Below are 18,102 nucleotides of genomic sequence, written 5' to 3' on the forward strand. Positions count from 1 at the left end.
GGAAAGAGGGGCAGGGAGCAGCATGGCAGATGACACAGATGGCAACAGCACAACCAAAACACCCTACATAAATAAATTAGTTTACAGAAACATTTGTTAAGAACAGAAATTCCTATTGCTCTGCACTTGTAGGAGATACTGCTCTGGGAAATAAATAAGCTTAAATTGGAGATTGTTTTGCTGGTTACCAGTATGTTTCTTGAAGCTTGCTGTGGCAGTCTGAAAAATTAGTGGCGTGAAACAAGAGCAAAGTTTTATTAACAAGTCAAGGAAGATCTTTGTATTATTATAATGCCTTCAGAAAAGTTGCAGTATGAAGTTCCTTCCCCCCCCCAACATTTATAGGCTACGTTATTCTGATCTCTGTTTGTAACACCTGCATGTCTTTCCTCAAGAGCACATTGAGGTGTAGAGGAAGTTTTGTACTGCTGATGTAGAGCTCTGATGCAGATAGATGAGTGTCCTGTCCTGAGAGCTTGGAAGTGCCCTAAGCTGTACCTATGTAGACATAGTGTTGGACTACAAGAAGACATATCTTAGTTCTTGGCCCATGTCCTATTGCATTGGGCAAGTTGCTTCATTTCTGCTGGTGCTTGTCTTTCTCTATATCGAAACATTGGTATCTGACTTGTTAAAAACTTGCTTCAATCTGCTGACTTTTTCCCACTGGTCTCACTGCGCTGAGCGCCGTAGGTTCAAAGGATTAATAATTTACGGCTCTGCAAAGTTCAGTGGGAAGTGCATTTAGTTTTGTTTATGATGGGGAATTGGCAAAATGAATATTTCTTTCTAATTAATGGAAGAATAAATTTAGTTTCTCCCCCCTCCCCTTTGCCTTTTGAATCTGTGTTGCAGGTGCCGATGTCCGTTCTGCGGGAATCGCGTTTCAGCACCACGAACAGCGCCGGGGCGCCCGCCCCTTCCCCGCGTGGTGAGTTAACCCGTCCCGGCTGTGACCTCATCCGTGGCCGCCAAGTCTAAAGATGGCCACTTTCTTCACATTCTGTAAACTGAAAGTGTGCGTAAGAAGGGAATCTTGCCTTCTTAAATAGGTGAGTGTATACATTCCAGAGTAACACAAGGAGAGAAACATATTTTTGCTGCTTCAGCCAAAAACTTGACGAAATAATTACCTCATAGCGCTAAGCTTTTGTTTTTATATTAGGCGTATCAGAACCTTGTATATGTTATTTTTGTTAAAAATAAAATTAGAAACTTAGGTGACCTATGTTCCCAAACCGTGTTAGTTAGTAATTAAAATGTGTGGTGAAACATGAACTATTGAGTTGGTTCTAGAGAAACACAATTTTCTTATGCTGTACAGCTAAGCAATATTGTTGAAGTCAGACATTCAAAATGCTGAGGCTTGCTTAAAAACACTGATTTTAAAGGAACTCCCTTATGACACATTTCCATAATTGTCCTTTGAAATTTTTAAAGCTAATTTTTCAAACTTTTCTCTGCAACTAAATTTCCAGTTTCAAAAAGAAACATAAAACTTATACAATCATAGGAACTTTAGGACAGAAGCTTTGAGATATCGTGGCACTCAGAATTTTAATAGCAAAGTGATTGGAAGAAAGTCACAGGTTGAAAAGGTCTTAATGTCCAGAAGTCTAAGTACTAGATTATTTTCAATAACATTTTTTGGGGGGGGGGGGGGGGGGAGGGTACATCTTTCTTGTCTGTATTTAGTTAACTATGGTAAAACTGTTACTATCCTACCCTCTGTCCACTTGACCAATGTAAAGTTCAGTGTCATTCGTTTGGCAGAAAGCTGTCTGAGCAGAAGAGCACAACTTCATTGCTTCAGTTCTCCTAGCAAAGGAGAAGGCCTTTTCTTTCCCCCATCACACTAGAATCACTGGGAGAAAAGACCAGACACCAAAAGAGCTGTTCTGTTGGAGAGGAGGGAGGTGTGGTCTGGTGAAACTAGTGAATACCTGAGCTCCGAGTTACTGTAAAGTGGCAAACATTGCCTATTGTGTGTCAAATCCTAGCTCAAAAAAAGACCTTCATATAAGGGAGATTGCTATATTTTTTGATGGACTGGCTATTATTTGTTTCAGCCTGAATCTTCAAAGCATTAACCTTTAAAGCATTAATCTTTTAAAAATTATTTGTTTTTGTTTGAGCAAAGATTCCAGTCTTTCCACAGAAATGTTTGGTCAGGCAGGAATTTGAAGTACATAGGCATAAGTTTGAATTTTAGCATGGCAATTTTCTACCTCTTATTGTGGATATCCTCAATGTCTAGTGCTCCAACTGGAGAGAGACCAGAGCAGCCAAATCCAGCTTAGAAGTAGTTCTAAAAGAGGATGTGCCAAGGATGAATTTCTGTGAGAACCTTTTGTAAGTTAGTACTTAGATGTTCAAAGAGAAAAATTACCGCAAATACAGAGAATCTTAGAATCAAGTAGAAAGCTGCCCACTTTGTCTGTGACAGAAGAACATTACTGTGGTGAAAGACTGTCTATTGCTATGGAGAGCATGAAGTTTGGCTAGAACTCCCTAGCATAATAGACTAATGCTTCCATCTTGCCAGGGCCACGTATTCATACAAAGTACTAGTAAGTACTGGTGTCATACTAATATGTCACACTGATACTTGACGGCTACTTTAAACTACTTTGAAGGTTTGGGTTTTTTTTTTTTTAAATAAAAAGTTCATTTCAGATCCTGTCAGACTTAACATTTAGCTCTTTTCTTGGTATTGTGCAAGATGCTTTTGTGGCTTTCTCCTAACTAGTTTGAGATAAAAGTGGATTTGTCAGACCTGAAAGATTTCAATTAACTAAAGTGAATGCTACAGCTCCGAGATAAAGTTTCCTGATTCGCTTCTCACCAGTCAGCCTAGGTAGGTCCTAAGGAAGATTTTTAAAGAAAGAAAACAAATAAAAGGTTGGGGGGGGAACTACGAACACAAAATGAGTGTGTGGATTAACATTTTCACAGGAGAAGAACACAAAGAGAAGGGAGAAGAAAACATTTTTTGCTTTTTTTATTGTTAGTTTTTTTCTCCTCTTTCTTTAGCATTCAGATATAGTGAATTCATTCTGCCTTTAACCAGGCAGTACCATGTCACAGGAAAATTTAGTAGCAAAACCCCTAGTGTGTGTGTGTATGTATGTATAGTTTACCGTAGAGACCTTCTAATCTTCAGTTTCTTCTGTTTTGCAAAGAAAACTGTGATTTAGAGATTAAAATATAGGTAGTCTTAATCTCAAGCTTTTAACTTAAAACACATTTGTTCCAACAAAAGGCATTATTGTGATTATTAATATCATGTGATGGAAATCAAAACAAATTCTGTCATAGGTTCACAGAATGTTTGAGGTAGGCAGGGACATCTGAAGGTGATCTAGTCCAACCCCCTGTTCAAGCATGGTCAGCTAGAGCAGATTGCTCAGGACTATGTCCAGTTGGGTTTTGAACATGTCCAGGGATGGAGGCTCCACAACTTCTGTGGGTAATCTGTACCATTTTTGACCACCCTCACAATAAAAAAGGTTTTTTTTCTTATTGTTTGAATGGAATGTCTTGTATTTCTCTGTGTGCCTATTGCTTCTTTTTCTATCATTGGATACCACTGAGAGGAGTCCAGCTCTGTTGTCTTTACTCTCTCAGGTATTAATACACATTCTTGAGATCTCCACTGAGCCTTCTCTTCTCCAGGCTGATCAGTCCCAGCTCTCTCAGCCACCCTTCATATGTCAGATGCTCTGGTCCCTTCACCTTCGTGGCCCTTTGCTGGGCTCACTGCAGCACATATCCATGTCTGTCTTACACTGGGAAGCCCAGAACTGAACATAGCGCTCCAGATGTCTCACCAAGGCAGAGTAGAGGGGAAGGATCACCTCCCTTGACCTGCTGGCAATGCTCTTCCTAATACAGCCCAGGATGCTCTTGACCTTCTTGATTACCAAGATGCATCACTGGCTCATGGTCATGAGTTTGGGCTCACCAGAGCCTCCAGGTCCTTTTCTGCAAAGCTACTTTCAAGACCGTTAGCCTCCAGTCCATACTGCTGCATGGAGTTATTCCTTCCCAGGTGCAGGGCTTTGCATTTCCCTTTGAACTTCATTACATCCCTGCCTGCCCATTTCTCGAGCCTGTTGAGGTCCCTTGGAATGACACCTCAATCATTTGCTATATCTATCATGCCTCTAAGTTATGTTTCTGCAAATTTCCTGAGGGTACATGCTGTCCCATCATCCATGTCATTAGTGGAGATGTTAATCTGGCCTCAGTATCATCCCCTGGGGCACAACACCAGTGACTGGCCTCCAGCTGGAATTTGTGCTGCTGGTCACTACACTTTGAGCCTAGTAATTCAAGCAGTTTTCAATCTACATTGCTGTCCTCGCCCTCAGTGGTTGAATCAATAGTAAACCTGAGTAAAGCAATGTTGGTACTGAGAAACAGAAAGCTTCTGAGTATGTGATGCTTTTAGCCCACTTCCCTTGGGATACTTGAGGGGAAACATTTAACTATGTTGAATATGATTGTATAGATCCTTGAAACGCTTAGATGAACTTCTTCACTTTGCGAGATTTAAGCAATATATACTACCTCTGAATAAGATAAACCCCAAAGTCAAAGATACAGTACCATAGACTATTTCACAATGTGAAAGTTGTATGCAGTTTTGTAAGTGCAGGAAGGTTCAGCTGAGCTTTTGGAGATTAATCCAAATGCAAATGACCTCAGAATCATGAAAGATTTGCTCACAAGTTATGGTCATAAATGATTACTTCCTTTGAATGTTTTCATTTGGGAAGGTAATATCTTTTATCTCTGTGAAAATGTCCCTTCTATGGGGCATATCAGAAAAGAAGAACTGGAGGAAATCACTAGCCAGAAAGAAAAACAATGATGCCATGAACAATGGCTGTTAATAAACAAGATTGTGCTTATTCAGGGCTACAACTAAATCCACTAAAGCCAATGAGAGCTGTTGCTTTTGGTGATCAGGTAGCTTTATAGCAAATCTTATGAGCTTCCACCTGCAATGCAATTTGGAAAACACTGCTCTACGCTGCTGCCTTTGGTAAAGAATCTCATAAAAGCTTTACAAGTTAATCAAACCTCCCAGTACACTGAGGGATTTTATCCAGAAGTAAGGATGCAGAAACTGAGACAGAAAATGTTTTTTCTTTACACTGAGAAGTGACCACTGTAATTGTCAGAGCCGTTACATTACACCAGCCATTGAGCAGCAGGCCACCATGCCCACTTAGTCTTGGTAAGATTTGGCCAGAGTCAGGAAGAGCAAAATGATTAAGAAGCAAGAAGAAAAGGTAGAGGAGGCTATGTTATTCCAACCTGGGTTAATCTATTCACTTAAATTCAGGCAGTGCTGTTGTAAATTAGTAAAATTAGTTAGAATCCTTTTGCGTTGCCTGTGCTTTAACATGCTGGAAAATCAGAAAGATTAAAACAAATACTTGTGATTTTAAAGCCATTAGATGAAAACGTTGCAGGTAATATTTTTAATTTATGTTTTTAATATTGTACTTTTACGTAAGCTGTAGTCTTGCGGTGCTACTCATGAAAGATTGTGCGTCTGTAGTCTTAACTGGAAGGTGCAGTTATGGATTTGACTAGGCTACACAGGGCTGGAAAGGTGTCAACAAATACATCAGAAATCCTCATTTCTCACTTAAACATCAAACCTTTCTTATTTAAAAGCTTATTTAATTTGGCCAAAAAAAAAAAACAAACCCACAATTTGACTCTTCAGATCTATAAAATATGAAGAATACCTGCAGGCTTCACAGGATATCAAGATGTGAAGTTCATAAGCATCTGCATAGAAGGAAAGGGGCAATGGCATGATACTTACTTTATCTTTTTTCATTAGTAGTCTACTTAAAACTTGCATTGGAAAAAATCTATAGATTTGTTCTGTTGTATTCACTCTGTAGGAAATAGCTAATTCTGAAAATGAATTTTTGATTTAATAGATTGTAGTTTGGAAGAGAGCAGAAAAAGTATTGCAATTTTAAGTGAACTTTCTCCACACACTTTAATATTCTGGGTTCCACTAAAATGTAATAAGTAAATAAGGGATCTATATAGCATATAGGCTATAGTCTTTTGAATCTGGTACAAGGGCTCTTCCTTCTTGGCTCTTTTACTGCCAGTAATTAGGCTATGTGGTTGGTGAGGGAAATTAATTCAAGACCATATTAATTCCTACTTTTAAATTTCTTTGTGAATAACACTTCAGAAGAAGATGATGGTTGCTGGATAATCAGATCTAAAATTAAAAGAATGTGTTGTTGATGATCCTATAGTGCTGGTTACGAAATTAATCATAGAGGCTTAGAAACTATTGTAATAAATCTGATGTCAACATTTGAAAAGAAAAAAGAGTAGAAAGAGCATGAAATTCTCACAGATTTGTTTAGGTCAGTGCATAGAATGAGAACAAGTCTCCAATTTGTTGAAAAATTCAGGCTGAGCCTTTTAAAGGACATGTATAAAGTAGAATAGTTTGGCTCTGTACAGCCTTCAATTGTATGTCTGTGCTCTTCACTATAGAATGCTAGGCTATTGCGATGCAAGACTGATAGTGAAAGTCAAGAACACAAATTCAAGTGTTACCCAAACTACTTCTACACTTGTTGTCACTTCTAAATAACATTGGAGGGGTGGCTTTTTATGTTGTTGCTGAGAAAAATCCCCAAGTAGTCACTCGATATTCCTACTCTCCACTAAAAGAGACTGTGGCTGTGTAAATGAGTTTTTCTGCTGGCTTTGTGCTGTTACAGATGCTGAAATGGCCTCTACTGCTTATGGAAGACTCAGAGGTGTTTGGTCAACCCCACAGTCCAAAGGGTATGGACAGTTTGAATCTGTCTGCAGGTTTTGAAGTTCTGATAAGCACTGCTGAGACTCTGGACACCTTGTTTAGCTTTCTGTGTTCCCGTTGCATATGGGAATTTCTCTTTCCAAGGAAGAACCAGTAACAGCCTGTAACAGAATTTTTGGGAAAAATGTTACAAAACAAAATATGAGAGTAACTACTTTGGGTGTAGCATTTTGTTTGAGACATGTGGCATGAAATAGTGCAGTAATAGCAATATAGTTAGAGCGAAAATGACATAAAGTAAAAGGTCCAAAATACACTGCTAATGGCTGACACAGACTTTTGTGCTGTCATGTGGCTTTTTTCCCTGCTACTTTTTTTAGTACAAAATAAGAGCTTGGGCTTGAATTAATCTTGCAATCTCAGTATTTAAGAAGTTGTTCTAACAGTCTCTAGGCATATCTGGAAGCTTTCAGAGGCAGAAGTGAGCAGAAATATAAATCTGGTACACAGAACGTGAAGAATATAGTTGTGTGGTCCGGTATTATGCAGCTATTTTAAGCTCTAGTAGTGCATGTTAGGGAGACAACTTAATGGCAAATCCTCATCATTTTCATACATTTCCAACAAAGATCTGTATTTTGAAAGTTCAAGAGGCCTCTTCTGTCTCATTACAAGCATCTTGCTTTAGAGTAAAATACAAGACAAAAAAATGTGCCTCCTTATACTGCTGACCTGTGTTGCTCTCCTTGCTCTTTAAGCTTGTACCTTAACTACCTTCATTAAACTTTTTCATATCCCTTAAAAATCAATCAATTTGCTAAGAACTTGGCTACTATGACAGCTTTCTTTATAAATTAAAAAAAAATAATTTGATCACAAATTAGGCTATCAAAAAAAAATTTGTAATGTTTTTGTAGTTACATGGAAACTATCTTCCAAACATCACTTAATCCCGCCTTTTTGGGGAAATTAAACAGAATAAAAGCAGTGTCTATTCTCACAGCTACAGTGGGTTGCTAAATGTAAGTGAGAGATCTATGTTGGGTAGTAATATTTTTCTTTCTGTATTCAGATTACCTTTCTCATTTCTTCAAGGTCACCTTCTCCTTACCAAGTTCCCCATGCCAAACAATACCTTGCTTTCTTCTTACAAAAAAGTCCTGTGTTTGCCCTTGACAGCATTTTGCTAACTGAATGGAGGTACCTGTCTTTGAAGGAGCCAATGCCCATGCTGGCACAGGCAGCCCCTCATAGCCAACACTTTACCAGCTCAATTATGTGAGGTTTGAGGAGTAGACAGCAATGATGGATCAATTCTTCACTGATTCAACTGATACGGGCGCTTCTTCAAACTCTTACATGTCTGTTAATCTTCTAATGTCAGTGATTTTTGCTATGTAATTCACACTGTCACAACGTAACTGTCAGCACAGTAGGTGTTAACAAGCAAAGTGACTGTTTAATGAAACACTGATTTCTGGGCAGTAAGTAATGTGTTTAGGACCCTGGACTTGTTTTAGAAGACAAAGGAGGGCTATTAGGCTCAGTTTGTGCCTTGCCCACCCGGGTGAGCAGGTAATGATGCGTGCCAGACAGTGGCGCTTCCATTTGTTTTCCTAATGCACCAGAAATTTGAAAATCTCCACATTCAGTTTTCTCAGAAGAGAAAAGCGTTTGACCAAAGATCAAGATATTATTCGGGTATTCTGATTGTCTAGCATTGTGAGTTAGTGTTTGCTGTTTCACTTCTGGGGAAAAACCTGACTCCACAATCTTCTGCATCATACAGTCACTCACTTCAAATTCTGCCAGGTCAGTGTAAAAATTAGCTAAGCACACAATTTTGCTCTTCATGTTGAATGTGGCTTAGATCAGGTTTTAATAATTGTACCTGTACAGAGTGTTCTAGCACAAAACTGAGTATCAGATACTGTATTATTGTGCATAACTGATCCTTTTCTGATCATCTCATCCCCATTAAACTGCTTTTAAAGGGATTAATCCTTGAGGCACAGAACTGCTATAATCTTCACTCTGGAAGTGGCAATGACTTCTGTTCAGCAATGTCCTAGAGATACTTGAGTTCATATTTATGAAGACACTGAGTGGCACCACCAAGTGCCAAAATTCCTATTTTTGTAATGATTAAGCCTTCAGAATGGGCTCAGATAGTCCATTTTGCCTAAGTATATTAGAGGTAGCCTTTTGCTTCATGCCTGGGACTCAGGATGCAAAAAAACTAGTTGCTGTGAAGCCATGGTTACTTCAGGCTTGTAGTGTGTTGTTCTTTTAGGGAGAAGATCTTTGCCTGTGTAGAAAAGCTAGTAAAAACGCAGAATCTTAGGGATTCCTCCAGATCTCATGAGTAGGAGGGAGAAGCCAGTCAACTTTCCTGGCTTAGCACACACAGAGCATGAAGAATCAGCAATAGTTTTTAAACCACAAATGAAAACTGCAAACTCGACAAAAAAACTTTGCAAGTAAATTGTTGATATTCCTGAGCCAGTAGTGTATTACACCCAGTGGTGTCAGGATGAGTACTGAATGTGCAGCACAATGCATGCCCTCATACACCCACAGTACTCCCTCATCCCACTCAACCAATTAACAGTAATTAGATAATTACACTCCATAAAAGTCTTTGAAAGATGAAGATCTTGCTGCTTGGGACTCATTAGCCCTTTTTAACATATTTATTACACTTTTTATTTCTGACCACAAAGGGGAAAAACTTAAAATATTCTGTTATTTGCCATATTCTGCTCATGAAGCAAAGCGTGCAAAAGCAGCCTTTCTCCCAGATGTCCAATATTAGCTCTGTTTTGACTGAAAATGACAGATAATGATAGAGAAAGGAGGCTTCCATAAAACACCTTGCATTTGATCACGAAATTTTTACTAGTGTTCCAAAGCAAATGGCATGTTATTTTTATATTGCTGGTAAAAACCTAGCCACTTGTTCTCTGTAATAAAAAATGGTAGGCTTTAATTATGTATGTAGCACGTAACACGCAAGACCAAATGGTTAGAGTAGATTTTTCATGCAAGGCAACCAGAGCGTGAGTGGTTTGTGGAACTGACTTTTTTTTTTTTTTGTAGCTTGCATTTTGGTTTTTTGTCTGTTTTTTTTCTACTTGAAAATTCTCTTTTTACCTAAGGACTTTCTTTCAGCTGTGTTCCATGGACGGTGCTCAGGTTTTCTTCTTGTCGCTTTCTACTGAATTACATGTAGGAGTTTCCACATCACCAAATATTAGGCAACCAAACAAGGAAGTTAATGTCTTTACAGTCCCGATAATGATGGGAGAAGATCCTCCAGAAGGTAAATCAGAGCCAAGGAGAAGAAAAAAAATATGTAGAATTGCCTATGTTTCTCATGGAGGAGAGCATTAGTTATAGGGTAGTCCAGCTGTAAGCACACTTTAAAAATTAAAGTTCACAATGATTACTGTATCGGCTGTCTCTTGCCCTTCTTTTTTCTCTCATGTCCCTTAGGGTAGGGAGCCTGTTATGAGTAATGCTGTGGCCACTATTTTCCCAGGGTAATAAAGCACTACTTTATATGGAGGGAAATAATGGTTGACTGTTTGAAGCAGCCTTCTTATCCCAGCCCTTGAATTTTGAGGTACACTAAGAGGCCAACTGGGACCTAGGATCTGAGCCTTGTTTTTGATATTTGTACTAAATCTTCTTTCCTGTGTCTACACCTTTATCACAGTCAGTGGGGTAGAACTAAACCACACGGGGATTAAGTGATTTTCTGTTGCATATTCCTGCATTGCAGGCTGGATCAGTTGTCTGTCGTCTGATACAATGTGATTTACAAACCGCTCTCTAGCAGTTTTCTGTAGAGCTAAGATATAACAAATGAACATAATTAAAACAACAGTATATTAAATGGTACAAACCCCCCAAAGTTAATCTGTATCTCCTTGTTTAATGCAGAGCTTCTATTTAGTAATTTTGCAGCATTATTAGAAGGACAGTCACATTATGGTTATACAATGTTTAAGTCATGAGCAGCAGTTGTCACACTTTTTGATGAGTGTATTTTGATAATGGATGGCATTGTTTAATGAGAATGTTGTCAATACAGCTACAGCCCCAGCTGTCATTGCTGCTGGGCAGGAATTGGGGGGGTAAGGATCTAATGATAGGTTGGTGCTAAGGGGGAGATTAGATTAGCAAAAATCAATAGAACAGTTCTGTTTTGCAATTTTGTTTATTATGCTCTCCACTGCCTGGACTGAAAGGTTGATTTTGATTGATTCATCAGACCACTGCATGATCAAACATAGGTCACTCTACAAGTACGTGTCCATAGAGTAAATATTTTGTTGCTTTGGGGGAGATTTGGTCACATGATTTTGCCTCCATGGGATACTGTAGCCTAACAAACGAATCCCATGATTTTTCTTCATTCCTTTCCCCCCCTCTAACCAACAGCAGCTGTAAATCCTACATTTCCTCATGTTGTTTGTATTTCAAGTGTGATAACTGGTGCTGAGATAAATCAGACTTGGTTGGGAGGATGAGAAAGCCAAATAATTGTGCTGGGTTTGCAGAGGTGTGCTTAGAAAGTGACTTTGTGCTGCAGAAACAGCAAGAGTAATGACGGGAAATAAAAATAGTACCCGAGGTGAGAACTTCCCAAGGTGGATTGTCACATTGCTTTAGTGCGTGTTTATTTACCTTACTGTATGTTCATGTAGAGGAGACAGCAGCAGATCCACATTGGTTCTGTGAAGTTTGATCAGGGTGGGAAAATCTGTGTTTGCCAAATGGTGGTGGTTTTGGTGGTGGAAGTGTTTGGTGGTTAGTTGTTTTTCAGTAAGTAGCCAGTTCTTTTCCCTAAATTTCACGCTTTCCTAAGCAAAGATATTATAATGGTTTAAAAGAAAGGAAAGGAAGTTTTTCCTTGATCGGAGTCAAAGGAAGCAGAGTTGTTCCTTGCCCCCAGAGCAGTTTTCTTAAACCTTTTTCTTCTCAAGTGTGTCAGTTAAGCACCAGAAGCTTTAAGTTGCCTTCCCAAACTGCAGGCTACTTGCTTGAAAGTGGGTCACAGAATCAAATGAAGAATACTGAGTTAAAGCCTTGTTAAACACACAGCAGAAAGATCCCAGTGCTTTAGGCCCCCACTAGACAAATGCTGTAGATTCCCTCCTCCTTTACTCAAGCTCACCTGAGACAAGGAGAAGGTTGCCAAGAATTCACATATCTTTGTAGATCAAAGTCTAAGTAGCAATGACTGCTATTCCATCTCTCTCAACCCTCCTCTTTGAGTCTACTTTAATTCAAGCCCTTAACAAATGAAGTTTCATAAGTATGACTACACTAAGATTTATTTCCCCAACCCTCTCAAAACTAATAAGGGGAGGCTTTAAGACCTTTGTTTGTCTCCGTTGGCTGGGACAGTAGCACTAAATTGTGAGATGCTACCAGTATGATGGTGTGACAAAGTTTTGGTGGGAGACATGCATCAATTGTTTAAAATCATCTGTCGTGTAACCCCACCCCTCCGAAGTGGGAGCAGGGGAGTTCATTGACTTGTGAATATTTAGGCATATTATCATCCCCCATTTGCCAGCAGGGCAAATGGGAACAGCTACCACATCTATGATTGTGCTCATAGTCCCCCCACATTTTAAAGTGACAGTTGAACCAAATTGGGAATTCATAGAATCGTTTAGTTTGGAAAAGACCTTTAAGATCATCAAGTCCAACCATTAAACTCACACTGCCAAGTCCACCACTAAACCGTGTCCCTAAGCACTGCATCTACAGGTGTTTTAAATACCTCCAGGGATGGGGACTCAACCACTTCCCTGGGCAGCCCGTTCCAATCCTTGACAACCCTTATGGTGAAGAAATTTTTCCTAATATCCAATCTAAATCTGCCCTGGCGGCAACTTGAGGCCATTTCCTCTTGTCCCATCATTTCTTATCTGTGAGAAGAGACCAACACCCACCTCGCTACACCCTCATCTCAGGGAGTTGTAGGGAGCAATAAGGTCTCCCCTCAGCCTCCTCTTCTCCAGGCTAAACAAGCCCAGTTCCCTCAGCCACCCCACATAAGACTTGTGCTCCAGACCCCTCACCAGGTTTGTTGCTCTTCTTTGGATGCAATCCAACACCCCAGCATCTGTCTTGTAGTGAGGGACCCAAAACTGAACCCAGTATTCAAGGTGCGGCCTCACCAGTGCTGAGTACAGGGGCACAATCACTTCCCTAGTCCTGCTGGCCACACTATTCTTGATACAAGCCAGGATGCTATTGGCCTTTTTGGCCACCTGGGCACACTGCTGCCTCAAGTAATTTTTGGGTAGGTGCTTGGAGTGCTCTGGAGATCACAGCGGGGTCAGGCTGGGCGTTTTATGGAAGTAGGCCTATTTCAAGCAGACATAGTAAATGTAGTTGTTGTTTCTGGAAAGTTAGGACATCTCAGATAATTTCTACTCTTGTGATGACTGGTGTTCGTAAGGTGGTGGTGTTCCCCCACACTTGTGTACAAGTACAAAGGTACACATTAAACTAGAATAATCTTCCTGATGTTTCATGCAGCTAGTGTCTTGTATTAAGATCTGCGTGGCTGTTTTTAATGAGAACTAGAAGCAAATATATTTACATATCATTCCAAGTTTGTCTGTTTCAAAGTGCAGAGCAACAAAAATTGTCTTTGACTATGAGACTTAGCTCAATTTTGCAGTTCCGTGGGTTAAGAAATCCCCATATTTCTGTGAATAGTAACTTGCTACATTTTGACATCTGTCCAATAGTCAGTTCTTAATCCATTTAAAATGTGTTCTACTGATACAGCACAGTGCTAATCTTTTAATCAGCATGTCATGGTATGCTCAGTCAAGTGACTTAGAAAAGTCTATATTAAATCTACATAGTGAAATTCATCAAATGAATATAATTTCAGAATAAATCATGGTTATGTTCAAACACTGATAGTTTGTGTTTAAAGGAAGATATTTACACTGTAGGTGAACTTTAAAACTTGTAATTCCATTTTTTATGGATTTGGTTTTGTTAGCGTAGCTTTCAGGGGAAAAGGAAAATGTGGCCTTATTTCTTTGAAATTGTATTGGGGAAATTGCTGGATTGTTTCATTTTTCACTTTTATAAAAAAGCTAGCCTCAACAAAATGTTTCTGGCTTATCAAGATGGAGGATTTGAATAAGATCAAAACAATATTTTTGGAAGAGATAATATAAAAATTCACATTTCTCTGCTTCATTTGGCTTCAAGACTAAATAACTGAAATGGAACTAGATTCTAAATTATAACCATGAAACTGTCTAGCTCTTTTCTGTACTAAAGACTATTTATATGACCCCTGTGCTCTGAAAGATAAAACAGTCTCCTTTACATGTGAGATGATAATTAAAGGAAAGGAAGCCAATATCTAGACCTCTTAGCTCTGTATTCAGCAGCCAGCTCAGCATTCCCAGCAGAGGTGTGCAAAGCATTACATTTGACAAACCAAGCAAAAGCAGTTCTTGAAGATTATCTATCTGATGGTAAAAACACATTCACGTGCTCTGTAGCACAACGTAAGGCTGGCAGGTACAAGGGAAAACACAGTCAACTCATTAAGAGGTTGTTGCAAATCATAAACGCGTAGTAATGTGACACTTTTTTTCCAGCTGTGTTTATTTTTCATGTAGAATATAGATATAAACTAGCGGAAATAGGAAGCTTACAACAGATTGAATTTTTCCTCTAGATTTTAGAGCTCAGAACCTCAAATAGTAGCGTACATTGACTGAGTGGCATCATCTTGAGGACATCATTTACTCTGAGTTAACAAACAGTATTGCAGAGGACATTGGCTTTCTCACCACGGTACTACAGGAACGGTTATATTCTTTAAGCCACGTTCAGTTGGCTTCACGGCCAACTTTTCCTTCCTTCTAGCTTTTCCTATGACGGCTCAACAACAACCATACCATCAGCCAAGGTGAGCTAACAGCTACTGTGCCCTGTTGGTTCATCTAAAATATATAGCAGGTTCACATCATGGTAGATGCTGAAATCCTGATTCTCTCAGCCTGTGCCTTGAGGACTGTGGCTATATCTGGCTCTGTTGCTGTCACCTGCCCTGATAGCAAGGATTTTCAGGGTGGTTTTGAGTACTCAGGTTTGTGATTAACATGTGCAGTTAATGTTACTCTGAATATTTGTGAATGGACTCTTAGGGTAGGACTGCTTAACACAATTAACACCAGTTTGGTTAAGTAAGGTAGGGAAAAGTGGAAATATGCAACCAGGATTTCTACTTGGTTTGGCACCAGGACTCCTACACATGAAAATATCTCAGTATCTGTTACTGTTTCAAGAAAGAGAAAGCTGAAGCTTAGTCATACACGAAGTATGGTTTAAGGGGGAGGGCAAAGTGATTTGAGGGCTGCTGGTGGAATTCACCCCCTTGGCATTAGTTAATTGGGGCATGTGGCTGAGCTCCTGCCCTAGGACTCGCCTATGGGTTAACATCGAGATCAAGGTTAGAGCTCTGAGAATGAGAAATACAAGACAGACACCTGACAGAAACAGGGCTCCAGAAACTTGCCAAAGCAGAGGATGGCCAACTATGAGAATCATCCCCTGTAAAGCCCTTAGCCATGGATATCAGGGTGTGCCAAGGCCTGAGTTGCAGACTGGGTTAGGTGGGGCTGGCTCTGGTGTTGGTGACAGTGGGGACTGTCCCTACCAGAACTCTGTAACTCTCAGCAGAATCAGTCTCATTTCCCTGCCATGCTAGGTATGCTGCGAGCAGACCTGCTGGTACCAAGCTTAGCTCTGCCTAAGAAGGGCAGGAAGAATGAACAGGAACCAGATGTAAATAAGCACCATAAATATGCTGTTGTCTTTGGTGCTGGGGGAAGGTTGCCACCAGTTAATAAACATTAAAGCTACCATTGATCATAACTAGTCCCCCCAACACCTACTGATTTCACATCTTACAGTGCAGGCTAAGGTCACAAAAAAACCAGAAGAAGGTGTGTTTGCGGAGAAGAGGCATACCATTTAAAATGCAATTGTTTTTTCTTAAGAATTATGTAGGTATGAATTTGTGATAACAAGAAGTGTATCGAAGTCAGAGGCATTAGGAGTTGTATGGTTTTCCCAAAGCAAAAAAATAAATACAGTAGCACTGTACTATCACTGCAGAATTTTGGTTTCTGATCTGTATTCTTAAAAAGTAGTAATTCCTGCTTAGCATAATTCCCAGTGTCTGTAATTAGCAGCAGATAGCTTGTGAAAATAGTAAATTAGATTTAATGTTAGCAATAAAAATGTATGCTTTGCAAGTTTATTGAAATTTTTCCCTGCATTGATCAGAATAGCATAGCGCTGTGTACCTATAAAGGAACTCCAAGTAAATTATGACATTGTGTTGTAATTATGTCTAAGATGGCTGTGAATGCATTTGAAGTAGTTTTGCTGATGCGAAGATGATGTATTCTAAGCTCAGAAGCTACGGACACTCAAGCCTCTCTGGTGACATGTGTACACCCTCTAATGCTGTCAGTCCAGTCTGGATCAGTACAAACATTGTCAGCACAGAGAAGTTTATAGGAACAGAAGCTGTAAGTGATGATGTTTGGGAAGAATAAAAAAATCTGGAATCGCTACAACCAAAGTTGAGGGGTTTTATGAATTTCAGTAGAAATGTTAAAACTAATGATTTTTGAATATTGCATGGTATTGTGCTGGGTAAGAAATCTTGTAATATATCTCTACCTTTCTGTAACTGCCTCTGTACTCTACCTCTCTTAAAACAAATGGTAAAGCACTTATTTCCATAATGATTATGCAGGGAGCTGCATAAAACCCTAGAGTTACAGCAAAGTAAAAAGACTTACATTATAAGAGAAGAAAACTAGGAGACTTTATTAATAGAAGATGATGGACTGTGTTCTGTTTCCTCTTCTGTACAGTTTCAAAGCTTCTTTGAAACAAGTGTAGAGCTTAATCATACAGGATCAATGTTATTTATTAAGCGTCATATGAAAAATGCACATACCTTTGGGACTGTGTTGTGATGCCATCAGAGGATGCATCCCCTCAAAGAAGCTGTAGAAATGGGGAAGGTAGTAAATGAGTTCATTGAATTATTCAGTCAAGAACAGCAATGTATGCAGGTGCATAACGTCTAACCTTTAGTTTCTGTTTAATTTCTCTTTCTCAAGTAAAGGAAAAGGACCACTTATACAGTAACTAATCACTTAGACATGAGTGTTTCCTGTTTAAGGAAGTTTCACATAAAATGAAAGCACTCTCTGCTACACTTCTTTGCACAGCCTTCATCATCCCTAATAAAACATTTTACAGAGAAGTTTTACACTTCAAATATGTTATAAAGTAAATGTTTAAAACATGTGATTAGGAATTTGGAAAAAGGGAGAGCTGGTCTTTAAGATGTTTAGAGCTTCTAAAGACTTGCATTTACACTGAATGGAGCTGCATCTGCAGCTATGGTATAGCTTACAAAATTATGAGATCCTATAGCCTCTGTTGAAAATATGGACCCTGTTGTAAAAACAATCTTGGGACTGTTTTACAAGGACTGTTCCCCTCTGTTGAAAAAATCCTTTAGTGTTTTTTTTTAAATTTTTTTACATCTAAAAATATGTTCCCTCTTCTCCCTGTGGAGTATGAAACAAAAAAAGGTGGAATAGGAAAGGAAGAGTTGAGGGTAAATATCAACATGACCAGAAGCCACTCTTCCATTCATGTCTAGTCAAGTATCTACCAGTTTACAAACTCACTGGTAGCAAGATTGCCTGTTTGTTTCTTTGACTAAATACAATTTTGTAGAATTTCATTTGCACAGTGATCCAACTGGCAGTGAAGTGGTCCTGATGTGAGGATGCTTTGCCTCTTGCAGAAGGTGCCTGCAGGAGACAGAGTGCTATGGACACTTGTGATTCATAGACTTGTAGGCATAGATTCATAGGCATAGACTCTTCACTAGCATCCCCTACCTTCTGCCAATGCCTGTGGAAGGATGGCTTGTACTGACATTAATGACTTTGTGTGTGTGATTAGCCTGCAACAGAGCACGCTTGCTGTTAGGGTACGCAGGCAAGAAGAGACAAAAGACAAAACTGTTTGCTGTCAGCAGATCCATGCTTTTCCTAGTGATTGACGCCCTCTCCCAGCCTAGCAAAGCTTCCCTGGCAGTCCCTTCTTCCCTCACCGCAGGTGTGTAGGTCTGCTGGCTGGCCTGGCAGGCAGACCTGTGTAGGTCAGTCCTTCTGCCCTCTACTGCTGGA

Source organism: Egretta garzetta, unplaced genomic scaffold (genome assembly GCF_000687185.1).
Source record: "Egretta garzetta isolate BGI_Z169 unplaced genomic scaffold, ASM68718v1 scaffold297, whole genome shotgun sequence".
Lineage (NCBI taxonomy): Eukaryota > Metazoa > Chordata > Aves > Pelecaniformes > Ardeidae > Egretta > Egretta garzetta.